This window comes from Thunnus albacares, chromosome 16, assembly GCF_914725855.1.
Source record: "Thunnus albacares chromosome 16, fThuAlb1.1, whole genome shotgun sequence".
Classification (NCBI taxonomy): domain Eukaryota; kingdom Metazoa; phylum Chordata; class Actinopteri; order Scombriformes; family Scombridae; genus Thunnus; species Thunnus albacares.
Window position 1 is genome coordinate 4,671,686 of NC_058121.1, and position 25,456 is coordinate 4,697,141.

General features: G+C 38.7%; 2 long non-coding RNA genes across 2 annotated transcripts; both read right to left on the bottom strand.

The window, feature by feature from the left end:
* On the bottom strand, positions 1-24,666 carry LOC123000038. The gene is made up of 3 exons (XR_006407879.1): positions 24,575-24,666; positions 6,352-6,361; positions 1-10 (listed from the first exon to the last, which is right to left on the bottom strand). It is a non-coding gene; the product is annotated as an uncharacterized LOC123000038 (long non-coding RNA).
* Positions 13,497-14,450, bottom strand: LOC123000037. Its single transcript, XR_006407878.1, has 3 exons — positions 14,057-14,450; positions 13,731-13,964; positions 13,497-13,632 (listed from the first exon to the last, which is right to left on the bottom strand). It is a non-coding gene; the product is annotated as an uncharacterized LOC123000037 (long non-coding RNA).
* Positions 24,667-25,456: the final 790 nt, after the last annotated feature.

A 25,456-nucleotide genomic window follows, 5' to 3' on the forward strand; every position in this document is an offset into this window, starting at 1 on the left:
TGAAAAGCTGCTCCACAAACTTTTTACTGTTGGGCTGCCTCATAACAAAATACAAGACATTTTATTGATATAGCAATTTTCCAAATATATAAAAAAGTAATCAGGAAATAACAGTATTATGGAAAGAATCAGCAGCCAAAAGTAATGAGTTTATATTTTATGTAGTGCAATTTTATTGCCAGTTTAGCTGAATAATATATTTGCTTCTCAAAAGGTGCATTTCTGTCTGTTTCTGTAGTTTCTAGTCATTGCTTTCTCCACTTCCAGGTTGAGGATGAAGCTCTCATGAGTGTTTACACCTGGGTTTCATTCCAGAAATCATGTTTACTGAAAACTCTGAGTTTGATAAAATATAGATTCATGATTTTTCTGTCCTAAAACAATAGTCAGGTGCACATATTAACATTGAAACAAGTTTTGCTTGCTGTTATCATTCTTCCCATCCATACTGATGAAAAGTTTCCTTCCCTTCTAATGCACTTCTGATGGACATGATAGGAGACTAACTCCACAGTCCTTGTTCAGCACAAAAATGTTTTAAAACATCATCTTTTACATTAAAGCTGATATGAGGCTTCAGCAGTCTAGAGTTAGATGAATCAAGTAGATTTCTTCCAAAGTTAGTCTTTTTAATAAAAATCCAAGGAGGGTTGAATGGAGGGCAACTGGACTGGATGCCTTGTTATGTTGCCCTGGACAATGTGTACTTGTTGAGCTGCAGTGGAAGGCACAGCAGCACAAAGAGGGAACTTTGTATTAGAGGAGTGTAACTTTGGAAGATACCGGTTTTATCAGTCTAACTCCAACTGCTCATATTAGCATCATATACACTTTGCAATATATGTTTGCCAAAACACAAAGACTGCATTCTGTCCCTTGTGACTTACATGGGAAGAATGTTAAGAAGGGATCTCTTACTGGCCAGTATGAAAAGGAGGAATAATTACAACAGGCAAGACCTGTTTCTGTGTTCATATGACTGTTGTTTTGAGACAGACTTGAAAAATTGTGAACCTTTCCATTAACTCTAGGTTGAGGGAAACTCTAGGTTTTCAGTTCCAGAAACAGAGAGGACTTTAACTCTGCAGTTACTGTGGTAACAGACTCTGTGAACTTAACCTCAACAAACCCTGAGCTTCTCTCTGCATCCTCCCCTCCTGCAGAGCTTGATGCAGCTGTCATACACACCAGCCTCATTCATACAGTCGATATGTCATGAAAGTGAATAACGAAGCTCATTAATTTGCAGATTTATGTTCAGAATTGGATTGGATATTATTTAGTTCACCAAGAACTATCTTTACTATCTTTACTTATGCGCTATTGGTCAGTTCATTGAGCACTGATCTCTGCCTTCACAAATATTACAGAGAGTGGATTCACCCTCAGTGAAGGAAAAAAGAAATGCATGCATTTACCTCATTTTTTGCTAGTGGAAGTTTTCTTTATAATGCTATGACTCATTGATCACATTGATAAGACAGCTGTCAGGTTGTAGGGAGGTCCTGCACTGAAACATTTACTGCTCATTACTGTAGAAGTCTCTGTTCAAATTTACAAAAAAATGTGAGTCAAGTTTTAGATGACACTGACACTTCAGACACTGATCAATCTTTTCATTTTTCAGATTATTTGATTGGTCACATTGATGGAACATTCTTATTATAGTATAGTACCAAACCGTATTGGAGATAATGTGAATATTTACTGAGCAGGACTGTGTTGCAGCTGAAAAGAATAAGATTTTAAAACTGTACTTCATGTAGTTTAAAAGCGAGTTCTTGAATATCATATGCGAATAGTTTGATGTTGAAATCTACTACATGTTGAAATGTAGTCACAGAATGCTGTTAAGCCGAGATTTATGTATAAAATAGACCTCTCCACATAGACTTGGGCTCTGTCACTGCTGCATCTGTGGTTTTTAAAGATATATACTGTACACATAGTCTACATTCACATGCATTAATATTTCTAGCTCCACTGGATTAAGATGTCCTCTATTTATCTGTTGCCATGGTGAGTCATAGTATTGGAGCTTCGTTGATAACAGCTTTTTTTCACTCACCATGTGCACGCTTAAATCAAAGCTTGTCCACATACACAGGAGGTGTTTCAGCTGCGTTTTTTAAGTCATCCATCACACGCGCTGACAGAACAGATACACCACTAGTCACTTCAATACAGCTTTACACTGTTTATTCCATTTTACATGCGTAACTACATTGATTGTGTGTTCTTTGAGCGCTGTCAAAACATGGATAACCTACACTCAATACTGTGCCTGAACACATCCTGTGCAGACACTGACAGAGGACACTCTGCTAACGTACTATTGGCTGGAAATGAGAAGCCTGCTTTTGTCTGCCTCTGTCAGAATTCAAAACGGACTCAGAATTTTGAGTGGTAAATGTGCCGTTGTTATCACTGTTAAATGCATATGTGCCAAAGGAAAGTTTGGCAGGCATAGCAACTATTAAATGCACAAAAAATGGAGGAGCTGTTCACTGGTGGGATTTTTTTTTTGTTTTTTACAAATTGTAATGATGCTTGACAGTTGCAGGAGCATTAAAGAAAAGCCTCCTCTTAAAGGTATACCATGCAGGATTTGTTGGTGGGTGTTTGTAAATACGCAGCATTCAAAGTTGTCCCCTCCTCCACAGCTCAACACCAGACCAAGAGAGAGAGAGCAGTGGTGGCTGAGCGAGCTAGACAGTGAATGAAAAGAGCGAGCAGCACCGGCGAGAACAAAGCCGTAAATCAGATAAATAAAACGTTATTGTCTGAGTGTTTCATGGCGGTTATGTTCTAAAGCACAAATAAACTCCACACAACCCTGCAGGAAGGTGCTGCATTGCCTGATTTGGTGTGAATGCAGAGCTTCATCCTGTCCGCTGTGGCCTCTCTGCTCTGCGTGTGTGTAGCCCAGCCCCACCCTCGGTCAGGCAGACACACAGACCTGCAGCTCTTTATACATCCATGACACAGAGACAGAGAGCAGAGCGGAGCAGAGGAGAGAGACGGAGACAGTGATGTAACCTGGTCGCTACGCTATGAGTCCTGACCTCACACCGTGCACACTGTTATTGGCTAAGGGCTACACACTCGTCGTCCAAAGGTTGACGCCCAGAAGCATCTCAAACACAGCAAAATAATAAGAAAATAAAAAAGGCAGAGGGCAGTGTCTCTGCAGATTAATACAGTGGCATCCACCTCTAGTGGGTCGTAAGTGATGATTGAGAGGGACATCTGGACATCTGTCACTATATGTCTTCTGTCACTTTCTGAGACTATCTTCGTAGGTATCTTAATTTATTACATAATAACTGCTCTTACATTCGTATGTAGGACATATTGAGTGGTATTAGAATGGGATTGCAACACAACTCAGAATTGATTTTGGTCAAATGAGCATTCGGACAGTTGTGTGTCAAACCAATCAAATGTAAAATAGATGCACACACTGACAACACTGTATTCCTTTATGGCTCAGATATCAGATATCAGTGTCTGCAAATAAGATCATGCATATGGATCAGTGTTCACCCTGGTGTTCTCTGGAAGCCTCATTACTTCAGTTTTGGTTTTCCTTGGGATTTTTGACATTTGACTATTCTGTAATATATTGTTTTTTCAAACTCTCAAATGTAGCTTTTTCAGTAAATTGAATGTTTTACTGTCTTCTTCTCTCCTCCTCTGTTCTCTTGTGGATCTATGCATGGGAGAATTCACCCCCTCATTCTGCTAGGCACAAGAGACTGAAGAGTGTGTGACAAACAATTTCAATTTATAAATGCAAATCACATCCCAACTCCTCTCTGTCCTCTCTTATCTCTGTCTTTTCCCTCCCTCTGTTGTGTATGTGTGTGTGTGTGTATGTGTGTGTGTTTGGGGGGGTGTCTGTCATGTTTGTGTGTGCACACACACTCACACACATACAAGTCTATACACCAACCTGTATACATATTCCATTATTCCTCTCTCTGGAGCTGAAGAAGAGATGGAATATGCACTGTTGATGAGCTTAGTGATTTAATGCAGAACAGACACCAGTTCAGCCTTCCAACACACACACACACACACACACACACACACACACACACATTGTGGCTTTGACATTATGATGAATAAGAGCAATGTGGAAATACAAACAGGCACACACATTCAGACACCCACACATATTCACACTCACACATCCATTTACAGTACTCAGTTACCTTCTGTATGTACAGGCATAGAGACATAACTAAACATGCATATAATTATATGAATATAGGACACACACAAACAAGCACTCAGTACCACAAAGGGTCTATAAAAATGCAGTCATCTATACATAGCAAATGTTGCAAGGCATCCATGACAGAAGCTTCAGACTCCACCACCTTTTCATTTTATTCCTTTATTCAGCAGCTTGCTTGTTGGTTCAAAGTACTAAATCTGGAAAAATCTTAAGTGACAAGTTCAACTTTAGTTAATTTTGTCATGTGGTTCCCATCGGTGACCAAAGTCAAACAGTCTCAACAATGCTGATCTTTGAGGGAACAGAGAGCGGGAAAATCCAAAACAAATGAGTTCAAACTGCTCCACAAAAAACCATAGACTGTATAAAAATATGGACGTAGTTACCATGATGACACCCGTTGGTTTCTGAAGAGCAGTTTTGAAGCTCAAAGTGAGCCGCTACAGCTGTCGCCATCTTGGCAGTGCGTGACGCTGCCTAACTTCAAGCCAATCAAAAATGGGCAAAGAGGCTGAAACAAGCCACCTATTGGCTGACGGACCTGTCACTCAAAGCAGCCATGTCCTTCATTATACATAATTTTACGGCTTAATTAAATTTAAACGGGTGAGTTATAAAAAAATTCACCCCCCGTACAGTTGTCATGAAAGGGGAAATTAGCCATAGAGACCAAAACCATTTTTTGTACCAGGCTGTAAACATGTTTATTTCTGCTGTAAAGTTGGGCATTTTAACATGGGGGTCTATGGGGATTGACTCGCTTTTGTAGCCAGCCTCAAGTGGCCATTCAAGGAACTGCAGTTTTTGGCACTTCCGCATTGGCTTCATTTTACAGCCCCAGAGGTTGCCACTTGCAAAAAACCCAAAACATTTTGCAGTCACTTATGAGACAGAAGGCACTAATATGTCTCTTAAACAAACTGTGCAAGCATATTGTCCTGTTAGCAACTGAGCTAACTTGCTTACTAACTGAGTGTTAGCCAGTTAGCTAGCGCTAGCTAGCTCTGTCCGAAATCACTCCATCATTCACTCCTATATGATAGAAACTCAATAGTTCACTAAAAAGTGAGCAGTAAATTGAGATTTCAAACACTTACTACTACTTACTCATTGTGGATCCATTGTTCCAAAACAAGTAAATTGACCCATGACCTTTTATCCATCTATCCTGAAGTTCTGACTGGTGTGTGAACAATTTTGACTCTTAGTGTTTCCACCTGGGGAATTGTGTGTTAATTGGGTTCCAACTGTGATGACTTGAGTTAATGATATTAAATTCCAGTGCTTTCTAAATGAGCACAAGTGAAAACAGGGGAATAGTGTTTATAGTTTTGGGAAATGGGTCTGTCTTTTGGTAGATGGTGTTTGGGATGTTTAGTTAATAGGCCCAGTTATATTGTGTAAGCGAGAGAAAAGAGAAAAACTGTATGTAAAGTTAGCTTGATAGTTTGGATAGCTTGACTGGTGATGCATCCCCACAATGTGTTGTTTGTCCACTATAAAGAACACCATACAAGTTAAAGTTCTGCTTTATGCTCACTCAGATTTGTAAAGGAAGGCTTTTTATATTTTCATAGTGAGTGGAGGAATCAGGAGAGAGGAGACAGAAATGAAGAAAAGTTGCAGGATGTAACGTTAATCATGGTGAAAGAAAAACAAGGAGAAATACTGATTCAAGATTTAAAGAAAAAGTTTAAGGAGGAAAGAGAAACACAGAGACAACCCAGGCATCAGGAAATGGAGAGACATGAAGAAATTCAAAGCAAGAAAACTTACACCTGTATCTAGATGAATTAAGTGTATGTAAATGTAAACTAAAGGACATCCCGACTAAAAGTCAAAGCACGAGATTGAAACCTGCTGTTAAAGGACAGAGCTTTTGATACAAGTACTAACACTACACAACTGTGGATTATGTAAATAATTACATAATTAAATGCTTAAATAAATTAATATATAATTATATAATTAAATACTTAAATGAATGAATAATAAATAGATATGTAATGTAATGCTTAATAGTCACCATAAATAAATAAATCACATTTATATGTTTATCTGTTCATTCCCATATTAATTAATTTATTTACTTATTCGTTTATTCACACATTTATTCATCTATTTATAATTTTATATATATATATATATATATATATATATATATATATATATATATATATATACATACTTTCATTTATCCATAATGTAACTTGCTGCAGTGAAATAAATAAATCTGTCAACTTCATCAATCAAAAATCAGGGGGTGGACTCTGCCCTGCGATTGGTGGTTGAACTTGAATCTACTGCTTTTGCCTAATTCAAGATGGCAGCACCCTGTGTGGATCTTAATGAAATCTTATGTGCTACAGTGGTGGATATGTTAGCTGTAGCTACACAGATGGAGGCAAATGCCAGTTCCTATATTTTTTAGATCAGATTAAGGGCTTCGCCGAATGAATTGGAATGAAGGCCCTGACTGACAGAAATTGATGAAGCTGTATTCCTAGTACAGCAAATGAGGCTGCAAGGTGACCAATCAGAGGTTTTAACCTGCCCCCTGACTACAGGGGCCTATAGTAAATAGGGAAGGATATGACAGTTTGTTCCCAGCTGGTTAGTGTGTTAAGCAGCTAGCTTGCCAGCTACAGTTTGCCAGCTAGTCCTGTGAGTATGTCACTAAGCTTGTAGAGCCACCTGTTTAATAAAAAGACTGATGCTGCTCCACTTTCTGGTTTGAGGCCTTAAAAAAGAATAGTGTTTGAGGTTTCACAAGTAACACAAAACTACAAAAATGTCAAGGTGACTAGAGGAGACTGTTACCAACAAAATAATACAGTTAATCACTAATATCAGTCAATATCAGTCCTGATGGTGTGATCAGACCAATTTTAGCCAGGCACTGAGTCACCTGCAGACAGGAGAAATCTGCCCAATCCTGATGTGTGCAGGGTTGTAATCATGATCATAATACAATATGATTATATTGTAATGACAAACAGCAGGAGCTATGGCTTGCCGGCAAACAGCATTGTACAAAGTTGTAAATTATATAGCTTCTTATCAAACACTCATTGTACAATCTTGCACTCTGCCAAGACTGCAAGGTCAACTCCATTTCCTCTCTCCATTTGGCTGGACATTGCTGACACTTATATTATTTCTTATTTTTTTCTTATATTTTTTCTGTTCATTTCTTTCTCCAGGAAACCCCTCTGAGAGACAGTCTATTCTTTATTAAGTGTCTTTCTCCTGACTTAGCCATAGATTTATGCTGCTGCGAGCCAAGCAAAGGTTATCTACTCTGCAATCGCTCAGTCCTCCTCCTTCTGCTCCTCCTCCTCCTTCCTTCCTTGGACCCCCTCATCCCCAACCCAACCCTTGAGACAATCAAATGACCTTCACCCAGACAGATTGTTTCAGCTACATGATCAACACCGGCTACAATGAGTCACCTCCGCTAGAGTGACGAGGGACAGGAAAGGGGCGGAGGTTTGCTTAATGACACAGGGAGAAAGGGATGGTAAAACAGAGGGGAAGGGCAAGTGTGAGGGATAGGATGTGATGAGAAGAGAAGGGAAGGTAGGAATGGGAAAAGAAATAAATAAATGCAGCCTATCCCTCTTCTCCATTAATGCTACTGCATTATTCACTAACAGAGAAGGGGAGAAAAATCCTCCCCAGGAAAACCCCCAGTCAGTTAATTAGCAACTTCCCACATGTGGAAGATGGAGGTGTGAGGAAGGAGGAGAGAAACGCCAGCAGAGGTGTAAGGGGAAGGTTGGTAAGGTCTCTGGGGGCATGAAGGGAGGGGAATGTGAAAAAGGAAGGAAAAGAAGAGAGAGAAGTAGGAAATGGAAGAGGTATAATCCTTGTTAATGTCTGTACCTTTTTTCACTGGGAACAGAATTTCATTCATTCAAGTAGTAGTTCAACATTTTGGGAAAACAGTTATTTACATTCTCTCTGAGAGTGATTGATATCCGTGGGTTGATTAGCCTAGCTTAGCATAAAGACTGCGAGCAGGGAGAAAAAGCTAGCCTGTACTTATTGCCTATACCAACCATACTAAAGCTCACCAAATAATATGTATAGTATCTCCTTTATGTATCTATCTAGGCACAGTGACATCATGGAGTCTTGTTGTCTCAGTCATATTGCAACTCAGTTTCACGGCAGTTTGTGAAATAGTCACGAAATTTAATCTATCGATCCATGTGGTAACAGTTTTCCCTTTTTTTTTTGTGACAGTCAGCACGACTTTCAAACTAATGTATTTCAGTTGGAAGTAGGTTTCATGCCTCCAGCACATATTTTTCTATCAGTATTCAGCTGTATTGTTTTTTCTCATTTGTTATTCATTTTTTAACTATAACCACTACATCACTCAACATTTTATCCTTGTTTTTATTTCTTTATTTTAATTTTACCAGTCTGGTGGGCAGACCAGGAAGGACATGCTGCGTATGAATATTTTCCTCACTGTTGATTTTCATACCTTCAACATTTCTCTAAACACAAAAGTGTCCTTGATAACTCAAGAATACAAAAGGTTATGGCCATCTGTTTTAATTATCCTACCTTCAATTCTGAGAAATCAAGTTTTTTGTCAGTTTTGGACAACAGTGGAAGTAACAACATTAGCCTACCCATGATCCTCAGCAACCGTTACTATGGTGAAGATATCAGCTAAAGGCTTGACAAAACCTATATTCAGTGCAACATCACATAGTGCTGCGGATTGCTGTTTGCAATCAGGAACAAAATACTGTACTGTATATTGAAATGTTAAGAAAATAATGTGTATATGTATAATAAAATCGATCAGCCATAAACGGTGCAGTAAACAGAATTTGAAGCTTTATGATTGGCTGATTTCTTGAGGAAATGCAGTTTGGGGCTTTTAATTGACTAAAGCTTTATCATGTAGCCTACACAGTCCCCTAGACGTTTTATTTCAACATAGTTGTTACTTTCGTGTTTTTGTGTTGAGGAATGTTAAAGATATCATTAAAAGAGAACTTTAACATGGTAACAGTGAGGAAATACTTCCAGGCAGTAGGTCCTCCAGGGAACTGTGACTAAGTTTAGTGAGCTGCAGATGAAATGAGCTGTAAATGGTGAAAAAGATGAAATGATGTAAGAGAAGATAGCTAACATTAGCTAATTTAGGTGTTTAAAAAGTGAGTGAAGAATAATAAGAAAAGTATAAACAATACTATTATTATTGGTATTATTATTATGATATAATATGAACAATAAGAGAAGTAATTAGGAAGAACAGTATGCCTCTTCCCAATATTCATGTTCACACTACATACACAAATAAGATCACTTTGGTTATGTTGTCCTTTCATTCAAGAGGCAACTTTAAGTATGTTAAAGTTATTGATTATGTGTTGATTATTGTATTCTTTTGTAAGTCCAATCACATCAAATTCTATTCATTGTGTTGAACAGGCTGTGAGTGGGATTTTTTAAAAAGTATTTCTCTTTCCAGGTATGCACTGGTGACTCTGGAGTCATCAACACTACCTCCAGCGAGTGTCCCCTTGGGAAGTACAAGTGCAGCCGCTCTGCAGCTTTGATGAGCTAGGCCATCCACAACCTCCACAGATGTTGAGTGCCATTGGAAAAAGCTCAATGTGCACTCAGGGAAGGTCAAGGCAGTGGAGGAGCTTTTTCCAGTGCGGGAGTACAAGCCTCTGACTTGTGCACTAACCCTGGATGACCATAAGTGGCTGCTCAGTCAATTCCAGGGCCGGTTTACTGGGATTTCCTGGCTGCTCAGTCCTGAGCCTGAAACCCCGCAGGAATCTCTACTTCACCTCTCCACTGACTGCATCATAGCCACCCACAAACACCTGGGCAGTGATGGCATCCCTGCGGCCATGAAGATGTCAGTGGAGCAGATAATGGCCATCCAGACAGCAACAGTGGGGCAGAAGGACAATCACCTCTGGCATGCTCCGAGGAAATTTCAGCTGACGGCAAGCAACTTTGGAAGAGTGCTGATGGCGAAGCCTGTCACCCCTTCCCTCATTTCCAAGCTCTGTCGGAATCAGGACCACAGAGACTGGTCTGGCTGATCAGCACCTTGAACTAACACAAAGCATATGCGTCACCAGTCCGAAAAAAGATTAGAAAGACACAAAATGATCACAATAGCTATAACGATGCCAATAAATCTAAAGCAACATCCATATAGCCTCAAAACTCTCCAAAGGTCAAAAGATAGAAAAGAACAAATGAGTTAAGGACAAACATATTGATATATCATGAATCTTACAGTGTGATCAAAAATATTAAATCCATTCTATAAAAAGTCAAAAAGGAAGGTAAATTAGGGACAAAAATGTAATGCAATTGAAATAAAAAGAATCAACTGTTCCTGTTGCACAGTTGTGGGCTCTGCAAACTGAAAGTTACTCATCCAAATGAACTGCAACTTCTTTGATCAAGAGAATCTGGAGATTCACCAAAGCACAGCAGAGCTGCACCACCACATCATCGTGGCTTCACAAGGAGTGAGGAATAAAAACGCAAGATTTAATATTCTTTGAAATGGGCAGTTGCCCTTTCAACAAGGATACTGGTCCGTGTCTTAAGTAAGTTTAATCTCACTCTTTGTCAACCTGCCATGATGCAAAAACGGTGGGTTGTTCATACTGACTCCTTCTAACACAATGTCTCGGATTAAAAATCCTTTATCAGCAAGTGTGAGATCACCTGACTTGTAGACCTCTAGGATTCCACCCTTACCCACAATGTCCTTGTCACAGACTGATCCAGGATACAATTTGCTGCAGTATGTTATCACAGCATGTGGCGCCACACCTAGCAAGATTTTAAATGAATGTATGCCTCTATAGGAGGAATAGGTGTGCTTAGCTAGAGTAGCAGTTTCAATATCTGTGCACTCTATGACCACCCTGCAGTTGTGATACATCTGGAATGAAGAGGGTAAGCTTGACAGGTATTTCTCCTGACTTGGCACAGTGGTCATGATGTCCTTGAACCACAACTTGTTGAGAACATAGATAAATGTAAGTACCACATTCCTCACACAAGTGGAGCAACACTGGAAGAGCTGAGCAAGATGCAAGTTGGTGTAGTTATGACGGAGCTTCATGAGAGTCGTGAATATCTGGTCCTCAAGTGACAGAGATTCTACCATCCAGCGAGTATAATAAACAATGGATTCTTTAAATCTCCTTGTATAGCCAAAGATGTTGAAGATGCTTATGTCTGGGAAGTTTCCATTCTAAGGACCCTTTCATCAAGGGCTGATGTGGAGTACCTCAAATGCTGACATTGGGGTGTCATCTCAGAGTGATTTTTGTGAGGAAAATATATAGAAATATGTGCATGCTTCAGCATTGAGGGGCCAGTGGCTACTTCAGAGATTTATTGTACAAAGAACCAACAACTGGGCTAAGCACAAACAGTCTTAAAGCTAGTTTGTAGTAGAAAGTAAAACATTTGTAAGAAACCATCTGAGACAAAGTGGAAATTGAATCTGCCAGCACCTAAATCCTGTTAATTACTTAAGAAAGTAACCCGCCATCATTTAGAGGTTTTTAGTCAAAAGACAAACAGGTGCTAAGATTCAGGAAAAAGAGAGAGTGTTACTGTTCTGCTAAAATCTCCTGCAACATAAGAGCTTTTAAAATGTGTGGTGCACATTTTGTTTTACAAGGAACATTTGTGGTGAAAATTGCTGTTTACTGGAATGAAATTAACACAACCAGCTATCACAACACTACTGTAGGGAATACAATATAAAAGCTTTAATTTTTTACTTAACACTGTTATAATTGTTTTGTAGTTAGTTATATGTATATGTCAGTTATAGAGCTCAACAGTAACCACACACTTTTTTAACATCATGGAAATGTCTTTAGTTGTCCTTTCCAAATCTTCTCCATGGTCATGGAGTGTGGGCCACAGGAAAATGCACTGCTCTTGTTCTTCTCTGGGATCTTGTGTGATTCCTGACTGGGGACTGAACTGTCATCAGTGTGGCGCTTTCTGTATGGCTTGATGTGGTTTATGTATTTTTTCTTTAAAGTAGCCCTTCCAGAATTAGACAGTGTAACAAGCTTGACTGAATGACATAAAGTCCAGAAAAATCAGGCTTGATTCTTCCTCCTTTCCTTCCCCACTTCCTCATGTTGAACATAAGCAGCTCATCTCTGACATGATAAACTGTCATTTCACAAATACCTGCTTCTGTTTGTCCAAAGACTTGGAGATGTTTTCCACTGGTGTTTTTAAAAAAATTTTTTGCAGTCTCCATTGACTTTTTTTCTAACATCCAACAATGTAGCATAAGTCCTTTCCTCAGGAAGAACTACGGTGGAGAGCTGAAATGAAAAACAATTGTGAGGAAAATACTTGATTACAAGTGAAAGTGTGAATAATTTAAATTGTTATGGACAAAGAAATAACCAAAATGAAAATACGATAAATTTTAACAACCAATTCTATACAGATACAACACTGTTTGAAGATATGTTCTATGAACATGCATGGCTCACTTGTATTAAACATTTAAAACTGGCTCAACTGAATCATAAAATTCTAGAAATGTGAACAATATCTTGAAACATTGTTGCGGCAGCTAACTTAACAGTTTAATGGGTAATTAACAAAATAACTGTCTCAACATTTATGAGCAATTTATGTTGGATACAGCAACTAAGCAAAAAAAAAGAGATTTGTAAATTAATTTTACTATACACTGTGCTGCAGCTCTGACTGGTGAAGAAAATCTACTCATCTTGCCAGAAGCCATTATGATTATTTTTCAAAGGACTCCAGAAACCAACTGACCGGCATGTCAACAGGAACCTCAGAGGGGAAACTGCCTCCCTCCCACACATCAGAAGAAGAGGGGAGTGTTTTGTGGTGATGTGGACCTTTGATCTCAATGAAAACAACGTAGCATCCAAGAAGATGTCCCAGTTGTTCTGCTTCTCATTGACCAATTTTGTGAGAGCTCTAAGACGTAAAATAAGAAACGCAAGATAAACAAACAAAATTAAGCCTCTCTCAGAAATAGTTCCAAATGTCTTGCTTCAACCATGCACTGCATAACATATTGATATTAATCAAATTAAATACATATCAATAGTGAATAAATAATATTTGAATAATATCAATTATCCATGGTTAAAAGCAACACAGTCCCTTTCCCTGAAATGGGAGTGGAATGTTAAAAGTAATTTAACAAGATAATTTATGACACCTTTCATAAAGCTCTACCAAAAAATTGAAAAAAAAAAAAACTTGCTGCTTTATGTTGTCATTTGTATTCTCATCCAGGCTGTTGGTTTGGGGATGATAGGCAGCTGTGACACTTTTTTTCAATACCCAACATATTACAGAGGCTGTAAAAAAACAGTTACAGTAAAAAAATACAAACCAAGCAGAAAGGAATAATTCCTGAATTGAATTTACTTTAATAGTATTTTAAAAATGCACTTACTTCATTCACAAATTCTCTTCCCTGGTCAGAGAGGATTCTTTTGGGACAACCATGTCTATAAATAATAGAGCAGATATGGTGTCCAACTACAGCTGCTGACTTTGTCTTTAATGGGAAAGCCTCAACCCATTTTGAAAAGTAATCTGTGTCTGCTAGAAAATACTGGAAGCCATCCACAGTTTTCAGGAGAGGTCTTGTCAGATCAATGCCAATGAGCTCCCAGACAGCAGACACCTATCAAGGTAAAATAGAAGATTTACTTTTACATTTTCAGTACTTCTTTATTAATAGCTTTGTAATATCAAATGACCACTGTACACATTTACCTTTATATACTCTAATGGCTGTGCAGCAGTCAAAGGTTTTCCAACTTTCTGGCATTTATCACATTCCAAGACCTTTAAGAAACAAGCACAAGAGCACAAGAGCACGAAACACAAAAATAACGCAAATACATACCCAGTCAATATCAGTGGACATGCCAAGCCAGTAGAATCTGGAGCACATTGCAGTGCGTGTTTTCAGGATGCCTGAATGCCCCCCAGTAGGAGGGGAGTGAAATTCCTTGAAGAGCTTTCTTGCATCCTCTTTGGATTTAATGACTCTTCTGCTTCCAAAGAAGACCTCTCCTTCTGCAGTGAATATTCATTAAAGAACTATAATCATCAAAGAGCTATCTTACCAAGACACTAGCCACATTTGAATGTATTTTAGATACTCACCCTTTAGTGTGAATTTGGAAGCGAACCTCCTAAGGTTTAATTTCTGGGACTTATCATACCCAGATGGTTATATTCCCAGAGAGAGGAAGTCAAATATTTCTTGCCACCTTTTCTCCATACATACATAAGTTTTTGGTAAAGGCAACATGCTTCTGCTATTTTTGGACATGTACTATATTTTTTCTTTTTGATTTCGTCTTTCTTAAATAAAAGATAAAGGTGCACATTAGCTGATGTTTACATTTGATGCAACCATCTTAATCACCTCTAGTCATAATTGCAATAAAATGGGTCAAAAAGGAGAAAATTTCAATGAACCACACTGAAGTGGGCTTAACATAAACCCACCTGAGGAAAATTCCAATTTTTACAAATATGCACTTACATGGGCTGAATAGGTAGACTTACCTGACAGCATGTCATGGAATTCTTTAATAAAGGAGAGAACGGTCAAAGTAGTCTTTCTTTAGGCTTTAATATTACATTATGAATCAGCCTCACTAGCAACTTTGATATTTGCTAGCTCATTATAACATGTGCACGTTACAACAAACTAGCTATGTTTGTTTAAAGATAACACACGCTGCACGCCACTATCATTTAATTTCTACATTCTGCAGCAAACCCTGTGTATACATGCAAATATTTACATGCTTAGAGGTCAAAAGATGCAATGAAAACATTTTTTTTAAGATATTGCTTACCATCAGCCAAAGTCTCGACAGCATGCCTGACAGCAAGGTTGCACAGATTTATGGGCACGGAAACAAAGCCCAAGACTGTGGGTCATGTGCATGCACAGAACCGCTAGGTAGCACATCTTGATAGGTAGCACATATTGACAGAACAGCGGGCAGGGACTTGAACCATCACCAATTCAGGGCACTTTTGGAGGAGGAAAATTCCAAATTTGAAGATCTGCCATTCCACACAGAGGTACATTGGCTAAGCTGTGGTAAAGTGTTGCGCAGATTTTATGAGATATGTGAAGAAATCACCAATTTCATGACTACGATGAGAAGTGTTTATGTAACTTGGCTTTTATGTGTGACATAAGGAAGCATCTCAACACCCTGAATATGAAACTGCAGGGCTGCAAACAGCTGATCACGGGTATGCATGATGCAGTGAAGGCCTTTCGAATAAAACTGCGTTTGTGTGAGAACAAAATGCAGCAGGGAAATTATGTTCACTTTCCAACCTGTCAGTCAGTGTCAGGTTGTCTCCTCTCACAGATCCGCCTCACAGACAAACATCTTACCTCCATTCTGAAAGTGGCTACAGCTCAGGACTTTAAGCCAAGAATTGATGAACTTGTATGTAAGATGTCAGGTGTCTGGTGTTTGGAAATAGGCTGATCTCTGTCTCTAAATAGCATGCCAACACTGATGCATCATATTTAGGTCTCTGAAATAGGCTGCATGCGAGTATTACTTAACTGCAAAATGTATTTGTAATTTTTAGGGTTTTACAAGCAACCAATTGCATGACAGTAGGCTGAGCTGTATGGGACATGTAAACTACACGATCAAAGATCTTTTACTTTTTTATTAAATGTCCCACACAACCACTGAGTTGTCATATTCAAACTTCAAACTGGAGTAAATAGTGCATTTGTTGGGGCCTATTTTTTGGATTAATACACATTTTTAGCAGTAGATTAACACACATCCTGCTCCGTTCCTGGCAGCAGGATGGTGTGTGTGTGAAAATACAGTGTGTGTTCATGGCAATGAAGGAACATTTAACCCAGTGCAACAATGTGGTGTTTAATAGTTTTTAATAGTTTTTGGGCAACAAGGAGTTCTGCTGTGTTCATGTCATATCAGAGTTATTGTAATTATTGATTTTCCGTTTTGTGAATAACGGTCTTGTCAACATCCATATTACAACTGTGAAACTGGAAAAATCAGGAAAACCAAACAAATAAGAACACCCCACTTTGCTGTTCAGTATAATGTTATGGTGTTATATTTTCAATGCACAGTATTTAAACCCTCATGCAACCAACTCTGTAATCAAAAAGCCGTCTTGATGACACGAATGCTCACAAGCTGTTAATGTGGGAATCTTTCCCATCTCTGCCATCCATCCCATATGTCGTGATTCATGGGATTTGATGACAAAAGGGAAATTTTATAGAATATCATCAGCCTTAAGCAAACCACTATCTACAGTACTGTTTGTCCCACTCATGAACCTTGGACTACTTTGCAACACCAACACAGTGCAGCAGTGGAGGAGTTTTCATTCATTCTAAAAGAGGCATTCCCTGCTTGGCTAATGGCCGATGGCAGTGCTTGATACTGATGGCTGTACAGTATTTTGGCTCGGGGGTAAACAGAAGTTATGTTGCTGGGAATTACAGCTTTTGGTTAGAGAGAGGATCAGAAGAACAGATGGAGAGATTACAGGTAAAAGGGGAAAGCAGGTGAAGGGGTGGAGTAAATATGCAGAAGACAGATGTAAGACATGGAAAGAAGATGGAGGAGGGTTGTACAGAGAAACCCCCCCACTCAGCGTGGAGGGATATATATTTGGACTATATATTTCCAGAAATGCTATGTCAGCACGGTGGCAAATCAGCTGCGACAAGTGCCACTGATTAATGAGGTTGGGAATGATTGCTCCAACGTCATTTAACGAGTTGCTATATATTTTGACAAAGACAAGGAGGGGGTTACAATCTCCATGCGCAGACATACAATCACTCCTACCACCCAACTTTATTTGTGCACTTTACAGTGTACTGCGTCACAATCTCTACTTGACAATCTATGTTGTAGATCAAGGGTAGGTGTATTTGCTGGGTCTACATGCTCCATATATACCCATCAAAAATATGTAAACTCTGACTCTACCATTTGAAAAAGAGTCAGAATAGTATCCTGTAAACATCAAGATATACTATATTTTCTTATATTTATATATATATGTATATATATATATTTTATTTGTATGCAGAAACTCAAATCTCTCCTGAAACCTTAACGCCTTTCATTTACTCACTGTACTTGTACAAGCTTCATATGTGAAACTAAAGATGGTAATAATTCAGCTTTGTCCAAGCCAAATAAGGCCTTATTGTGTGTCTGTGATAAGCTGTTAAGGTGCTGTGAATCTTAAGCAGAGGCCATGGCTTTCTGTAGCCCAACGTCATATCACTTATTTACATAAATACATTGTCCAAGCCCTGGAATTCACGCATATGGATCATTAGCTTGCCTCTCACTCCTTCTCCTTCTGACTAATACATGTGACCCATGTGCAGGAAATTGACCAGTTATTTGTGTAAAGCATGCAAATGTTAGCCTATAGCTTGCATGAATTCATGCATGAAACACTTGCTAGAGGAATATTTTCTACTTTAATTTAATACTAATGATAATAAACTTTATTTCACAATTCCTGCATAAAATGCAACACAAAGTACTTCACATATAAGAAGCAGAATCCCTCCGTCAGACTTTTCCATAGTTTAGGGAAGTGACAAACAACCATTGCCTTTTAGTTCCAGCCTCAGGAACAATCAACAGGCTCGAGCCAGGGATCAAAGGGACCTAGAGGGCACATATTTTCTTAACAATAACAAACAGATAAGAATTGACAACAAGCTGTTCAATGATTTAAAAACCAATACAATAATCTTGATTTTAATTTGGTGACAGATAGGTATTGATATGTCTCTGTTGGATGTGTGTACAGGGTGGTTATCTTTCTTTGCATGCAATCAGTATATTTTGCAGATGATTGAAACATTTGGTCTATTTTAGAGAGACAAACTTTTAATATTTCCACATCAAGAGGATCCCAACTAATGTATTCTGGGCAATTTCAGTCAGTAAAATGGACTGCCATTATTAGTGTTTCACTCAAAGCTGTGGTCACTTTTGCATGAATGTGAAAGCTTAATTGGAATGATTTTATTATGGTGATTTGAGGGATTTTTCAGTCTTCTGACAGTCATACTTGACATTTTAAATATAGCTCATATTCTAGTTTCCACTTTGATCCGCAATGCAAAGTTTCATGACAGCTGGTTTGAAAACAAAGAAATAGTGACACATTTAACAGCAACAAATCTTAAACGACAGTCTGACAGGTGGTTTATTAACTTTATATTATTGGCAGCAGCCACACAAATTTAAACTGAACAATGAAAAGTACATCAGACAGAGAAGGCACTGCCATCAGTGTCCTCCAGGCTTGTGAAGGCAATCAGCACCATGGAGAGCAACAAGCCTCTATTCAGCCAGGAGTGAGACTTCAGCACCAGAGACAGTGACCATTTTCTCCACAATGATGGAAGGTTAAGTCATCTGACATTTGTAATCACATGTGGCTGCTTTGTGATTGGGCATTGCAGGGCAAAGTGACCATACTGTCTTTGTTGTACTGTTGAACATTCGATTTTTTTTTTTTTTCTCTCATTCATATGTACCCGAGCTGCCCTCACTGGCAGTGGTGATTAAAAGCAGATCAATACATAATGTTTTAAATAAATGAGATTAGTGAAAGTGAATACTATCACAATATAATGCACTCCCACGTATGTATGTACACACAACTACATATATACACACACCATATGATATATAATGTATGATAATATATGGAGGCCAAAAACTGCAATACCAACATTAATGCATTATTTTTTATTTCTCTGTATAGTTATGAAAAACCTTTTCTACTTTCTATGTTGAATTATATTTCCATTGAAACTGCAGCTCTGTTAGGAAATTATATAAAAGTACCTACTGATTCACAAGAGGCCTCTTCTTTCATATTCAAGTATAGTTACATGTTTATGAATTATTGCATTAAGTGTTCTGTGTAACTGCCAATATAACCTTAATAATCACTTTATACACCAGAATATTTATATTTATATTTATATTCCACATGCTATGGAATAGCAAAATTCCATGTATCACCATCACCAGGGCACACTGACACAGTATGTACACTGATAGTTATGGTCAACCATGCCACTTCTATTGTGCAGGCTTCTAACTTAATTACAACTGCTTTGATTCTTTCAGCGTTGGTGCATTCTGGCAAGTCCAAGTCTAGTAAAAGAAGATAGAAGTCTAGTGGTGGTTGGGAGTTTGCCATCCAGGCTCTTAGAAGCTTAGGGAAGCAAAAGTAGTGTGATCTTTGACATCACTTTGCCATAAACATCTCTATGGAAAGCTTTCATATAATTAATTTTTGCGGGGGTCTGTTTTATTAAGATTGGTTCTGCCTGTTAAATTAAAATACTACTTTACTAGTAGTAGCAGTAGTGGAAGTACTACTAGTAGTTGTTGTTGTAGTGCTGATGGTGGTAACAATGTGTAATTATTATTATCTATCTATATGTACTGCATTACAAACTTAGTTTTTTTGCACCATGGCTGTAGGCTGCAGTTTGTATTATGTCATTATGTACATATATGAGATACATGTATTTCTTTTTAGGCCATGTTTTTCTTGGCCACTTGGGGGCAGCACATCAAACTGTAAACACAACATTGACATATTATATCACATTATGATATGGCAAATATGTTAGCAAACTAGCCCAGTAACTAGCCCTATAAATTACACATATTGGATGGTTTCACACTTCATAATTTTAAAAAACATCCATCCTAATGTAGAAAGTAGAGAACACTCTAGTCTTTAATCAATGTTTGCTTTATTATTAACTGTAACCATAATCTCTCCATAATGTTGAAGAGCAACTTAACACCCCCTGAAAATGTTGTTACTGACCTTGAGTGGTTTAACCTCACCTTGCTGCAGTACTTCAGAGAACTTTATTGGAAACAGGTATAAAGGGAAAAGGGAAGAATTTTAATTGGTTGAAGTTAGGGAAAGATTGTGTCCAATCATGGTTTACCATGGTTGAAACAAACCAACACTGACTGTTGGTAGGCAGCATTATCGAAACCATAGTCTCTCCAGTGTCTAAGTCAGACACATTGCACATCACACTAACCTACTGTACATAGGGTTATCTAAAACATGTTGTGCATCTCATTACTGTAATTATAATCAATACTGCTACTGAGAAGTGTTATACAACTTATAATAATAAGTAATGATAAAAAGGCAGCAGAGCTTAACTTACAGTGCTCCAGTCGTCTGGAGGATAAAGAACTAAGCTTATGAATTATTGCTGGAGTTTAACACCCTGCACTGACTGGGGAACTGTGGGTTAGTGAGGTATATGAGTATTACTCCCTCTATACCACTTATGAGGTTTTGACAAAGTCACTGAACCCATAAGCGCTCCAGTGGAGTTGCCCAGTAGCTAATAATAAAGCTGGGCAGTTTCCAGGTATGACTAAATCAGAGGGAATACCAGGAAGCTCATTGCTTGAAACTGACAAAAATGTTTGGCATATATTGTAGTCGTCTGCATTAAAGAAAATTATATTCTGTAAATCTCCCTCCTACTGTCATTCCTCTGAATGGATCAGCCAACAAGCAGGCCAACTGCCAATAAAAAGGACAGACTGAGACTGGAGTGCAGCATAAAAAGGGTGGAAAGGCCCAGTCACTCTAGTATTAAAATGAAAACATTTAGTTGCAAAATTAATTCATTTCAAATGTGAACAAATTGTTTGTGTCAAGTTCAACATTCAACATCAACAGAAGCTTTGACATGCAAGTTTGTGTTGTTGCCCAACTGCAAACCATCTTTACATTGCTAACCTTTGAGGGGACGGACAAACCAGAGGAAGCTATCATAGCTTATTAGCTGTGTTACATCATCCACCTGCATTTAACCACTCTCTCTCTGACTATAAACTGCATTGGAAGATGCTTTGGACTCGTGTTCACTCCTCATTAATTTATTTCCTTTGTGGCAGGAAAACACGTTGCGCAAGCCATCAGAAACTCCTGCAGGTTAAACTGAGCTAACCAAACACCTAGATACCGCTAAGTAACTCTAAAAGATAAACGGACTTGGAGACGCTTGCTAGCTTACATTAGCAGCATTAAACATTTAAGCTACAAACAAACCATAATGCATCACTCGCTGTAGGAGCTGATGTTACACCGGTACACCAAATTTTTTTTCTAGAATGGCGAAGTCATGACCTACTCTGCTTCTGACTGGCTAGTACTCATTGCCTCTGTTGGTTGGGTTGGTTAGGTTTTGGCATGAGGAGTGAGATTGGTTAGGGTAAGAATATCAGGGTCAGCCAATCAGAGGCAGATGAGGGTGGTTCATGACTTCGTCATCCTAGGAATAAAAATATTTGGTAAAATCACTACAGGTAAATAGTCTGTAGGGGGAGCTTTTGGTCTGTGCTGATTTGAGAGCAAGATAGTCACTGTGTTTTTCACTCAAGTTGTCTTTCCCTGTTTAGCATTGTAACATTAGCATGACAAATTTGGCAAGGACGTGCAGATAAACTTTGCTGTGCCACTTTCTGTTGTGACCAGGGCTTAAGATATCTGTAGTTAGAATCATTCAAAGCTCCTCTGCAATTTGACAAAGAAGATAAGACTGACCACACTTTGTTCTACTGTTCACTGTTTACTTTCTAGATTTAAGACTGAAGATTTGTTGTTCTCATCCATGTTCATTGCTTGAAACAGAGAAAAATATCTGGCATGTCTATTGTAGGATAACGCATTAAAATGAAAAAAGTATATTCTGTAAATCCCCCACCCACTGTCATCCCTCTGAATGGAACAGCCACTGAGCAGGCCCACTGCCAATTAAAAGCACGGACTGACAGATTGGAGTGTGGCGTAAAATGGGTGGACACGCTGACAGACGGCTGCTCAGGAGGTGATTCATGGTGTGTGTGTGCATGTGTGTGTATGTGTATGTGGGTGTGTGCGTGTGTTTGTGTGTTTGTGTGTGTATTTGTGTGTTTGTGTGTGTGTCCAAGTAGGAGACCTACAGCGAACAGACGGAGAGGACAATCGGCGCTCGGGGAGTATGACACAGAGGTATGTTTTATCAGGTTGAAAATCCTCACAGCACGTAAAGTATCCGCTACTTGCAAGTCCCACTCTCATCAGGACATTGCTCGGTGCTTTCTGTTCCTCCTGCAGGTACAGTGATGTGATATTAGAGAGTCAGTGAAGCTCAGAGGCCAGAAAGATGCTAACTCTGCACAGGGTTTCCTCCATCCCCCACACAGCAGCGGTCGACTTCTAACATCCACCTCCTACTTTTTTTCTACTCCCCTGCTCTACTGTTCTGTCTCTGTGGAATAAAAGCTCTTTTCATGTGGGTGAGTGGTGGAAGAAACCCAGAAGGATCTCTCTCTCTCTCTCTCTCTCTCTCTCTCTCTCTCTCTCGCAACTTTAAATCCAGTCCTTCAGGGGGTTGTTATGTACTGTATCTGCAGATTCATAAAACATGCTCTGCATCGTCCTGAAGTGTAAGCATCACTGCATGTTCAAATGCTTCCTACATCAATTATTAACACTGTGCATGTGTGTTCCCACTGTTATCTAAATAACAACACTGGAAACAAAGACAAGCAAGAAGAGGGCATACTGTACATTTCATAAAATAAACTGTTGTTTATAAGGACTGATTCTTCATCAGTTTTTTGCTGCCATGTCCCTCTGATTTGTACCATTATACTATTTTAAGAGCTTAAACATTTTGGGAAATATGGTTTTTTAAAAGTTAAGAAGATTGATATCAAGGTCATGTAGTAGCTATATGGAAATACCTTTTTATCTGCAGGACCCTATACTATTTGTATCTTGTCCACGCGTATACACATTCCTGCTGACAGTTTTATGCTGTTCCACGAATCGATGTGCCAAGAGCAGCAGTAATGCACCAATGCCATAGACTGTAGGAAATAATGGAAGTAGCCACGATGACATCACCCATTGGTTTGTGAACTCATGTTTTGAAGCCTTGAGTTTGGCATTTTGACTGTTGCCATCCTGGATTTTTGGAGCCAGAAGTGATGAGAAGTGACCATATTTGGATAAGAGGGTGGAGCTAACCCTAATGCTAGCTGCTAGCTTGGTTAGCATGGTGCATTTAAAGACTATGGTTAACTGTGATAATGCAGATGTTAATGCTAATTTTCACTAGCGAAGAATGTGCTTAAAACCATTAGAACAAAATGTACTTACCCGAAAAACTAAACATCCGATTTCTTAGAGGGTCTTCTAGTACAACCAAACGCTGAACACTTTTTTAGGTGACCAAAATGTTACAATTAAAAACACTGGAATAGTGAAGGCTATGCTTATACTCTGTCAATCTGGGGTTACACCATGGTTATGTTACCTAATCAACATTGTCACTGTAATAGCGACTTGTCAATCACAAGGTAGCCACACCCCAAACCATACCCTGCTTTTTCGTCAAATTTAAATCAAATAGGACCATAATTTACAAAATGAACATCATGCCGTATTGAAGAAGACTTGATACTAGCAATTGAGACCATAAACTCATTAGGACAGTGTTTACTGAAAGTAATAAATCAAGTGAGAAGTAGGGTCATTTTCTCAGACTTCCATACAAGTGAACTTCTTTTTGGAGCCAGTGGGGTCGCCCCCTGATGGCCATTGAGAGAATGCAAGTTTAATATACCTCTGCATTGGCTTCACTTTTCAGACCTCAAACTACACGCTTGACCAATGCCTAATCAATCGTCTTGAAAAGTGGGTTGGTCTTTCTGAATGTGTGTTAAACTGGTTCAAGAATTACATCAAAGGGAGAAAGTTTTACGTCAGTCTTGGAGATCGTGTGTCTGAGGAACATGACTGTTGCCTTGGTCCATTATTATTCTCACTGTACATGCTGCCACTTGGTGACATCAGAGATCAAAATGTATGTTTTCATAGTTACGCAGATGACATACAACTGTACATCTCTGCTGAACCAAGTGATCCTGCAGCTATAAACTCCATTACTACCTGTCTTCTAGCAATAAATAAATGGATGAACAATAATTTTTGGAAGTTAAACAAGGACAAAAGAGAAATGCTGTTTAATAATCTGGGGAACTCCCTGGATTAAAGGTTACAAGTCTTACCTTAGAAACATAGCCAAAGTACGACCATTTATAAATCAAAAAGATGCTGAAAAACGGATTCATGCCTTCATTTCAAGCCCACTTGATTGCTGTAATGTACTTCTTACTGGCCTCCCAAAAAAGAAAAAAAAAAAAACACTGAGAGACTTCAGCTCATTCAAAACTCTGCATTTCGGCTATTAACCAGAACCAAGAAAGGAGAACACAGTCCAGTTTTAACTGCTCTGCACTGGCTTTCTGTAACATTTAGAATTGACTTTAAGGTCCTCCTTACACACAATGCCCTTAATGGGCTAGGACCAAGCAACATTGCTAACTCCCTTGTTCACTATTTACTTTCAAGAACACTGCATCATCTGCTGCTGCCAAAAGAAAATGGGGGGATGCAGCCTTTGTCAATTACGCCCCAAAACTGTGGTATATACTACCAATAGATATCAGGGAAGCCAGCTCACTAAATATTTTTAAAAGGAAGGTAAAAACTTATCTCCTTACCTTAGCCTTTAACTAGCTCCGTATCCAGCCATTATGCTAAGCTAAGCTAACATGTCCCAACACCAACTTCAGACAGATATGAAACTTTTTTTTTCATCCCACTCTCAGAAATAAAGCAAATACAGTACATGTTCTAATTTCAGTTCAGTCAGTTGTCCCACACACAAGAGAAAATTATTTTTATATATTTATATTGCAGATGGTAGACTGTAGATGATTGCTTTAGTGTGGGAGATCAGGGTGTGATGGCCAGTTAATGACACCCAATTTGGGTTAAGTGGGCTTACTATGAACAGTGGAGGACTCATTAGAGTGTAGTCTGCGAGGAACAGTGGAGTACAAGCAGAATCAATCAGTGACTTCCACCACTGAACCCTCATTAAGCAAACCCTGTAGATTTTTTTTGCGCCAAGTCACATTAAAAAGGCAGATGAAGAAGTTTTGTCTTATTAAGATTTCTGGAGAATGAATAGCCTGAGAGGCCGCT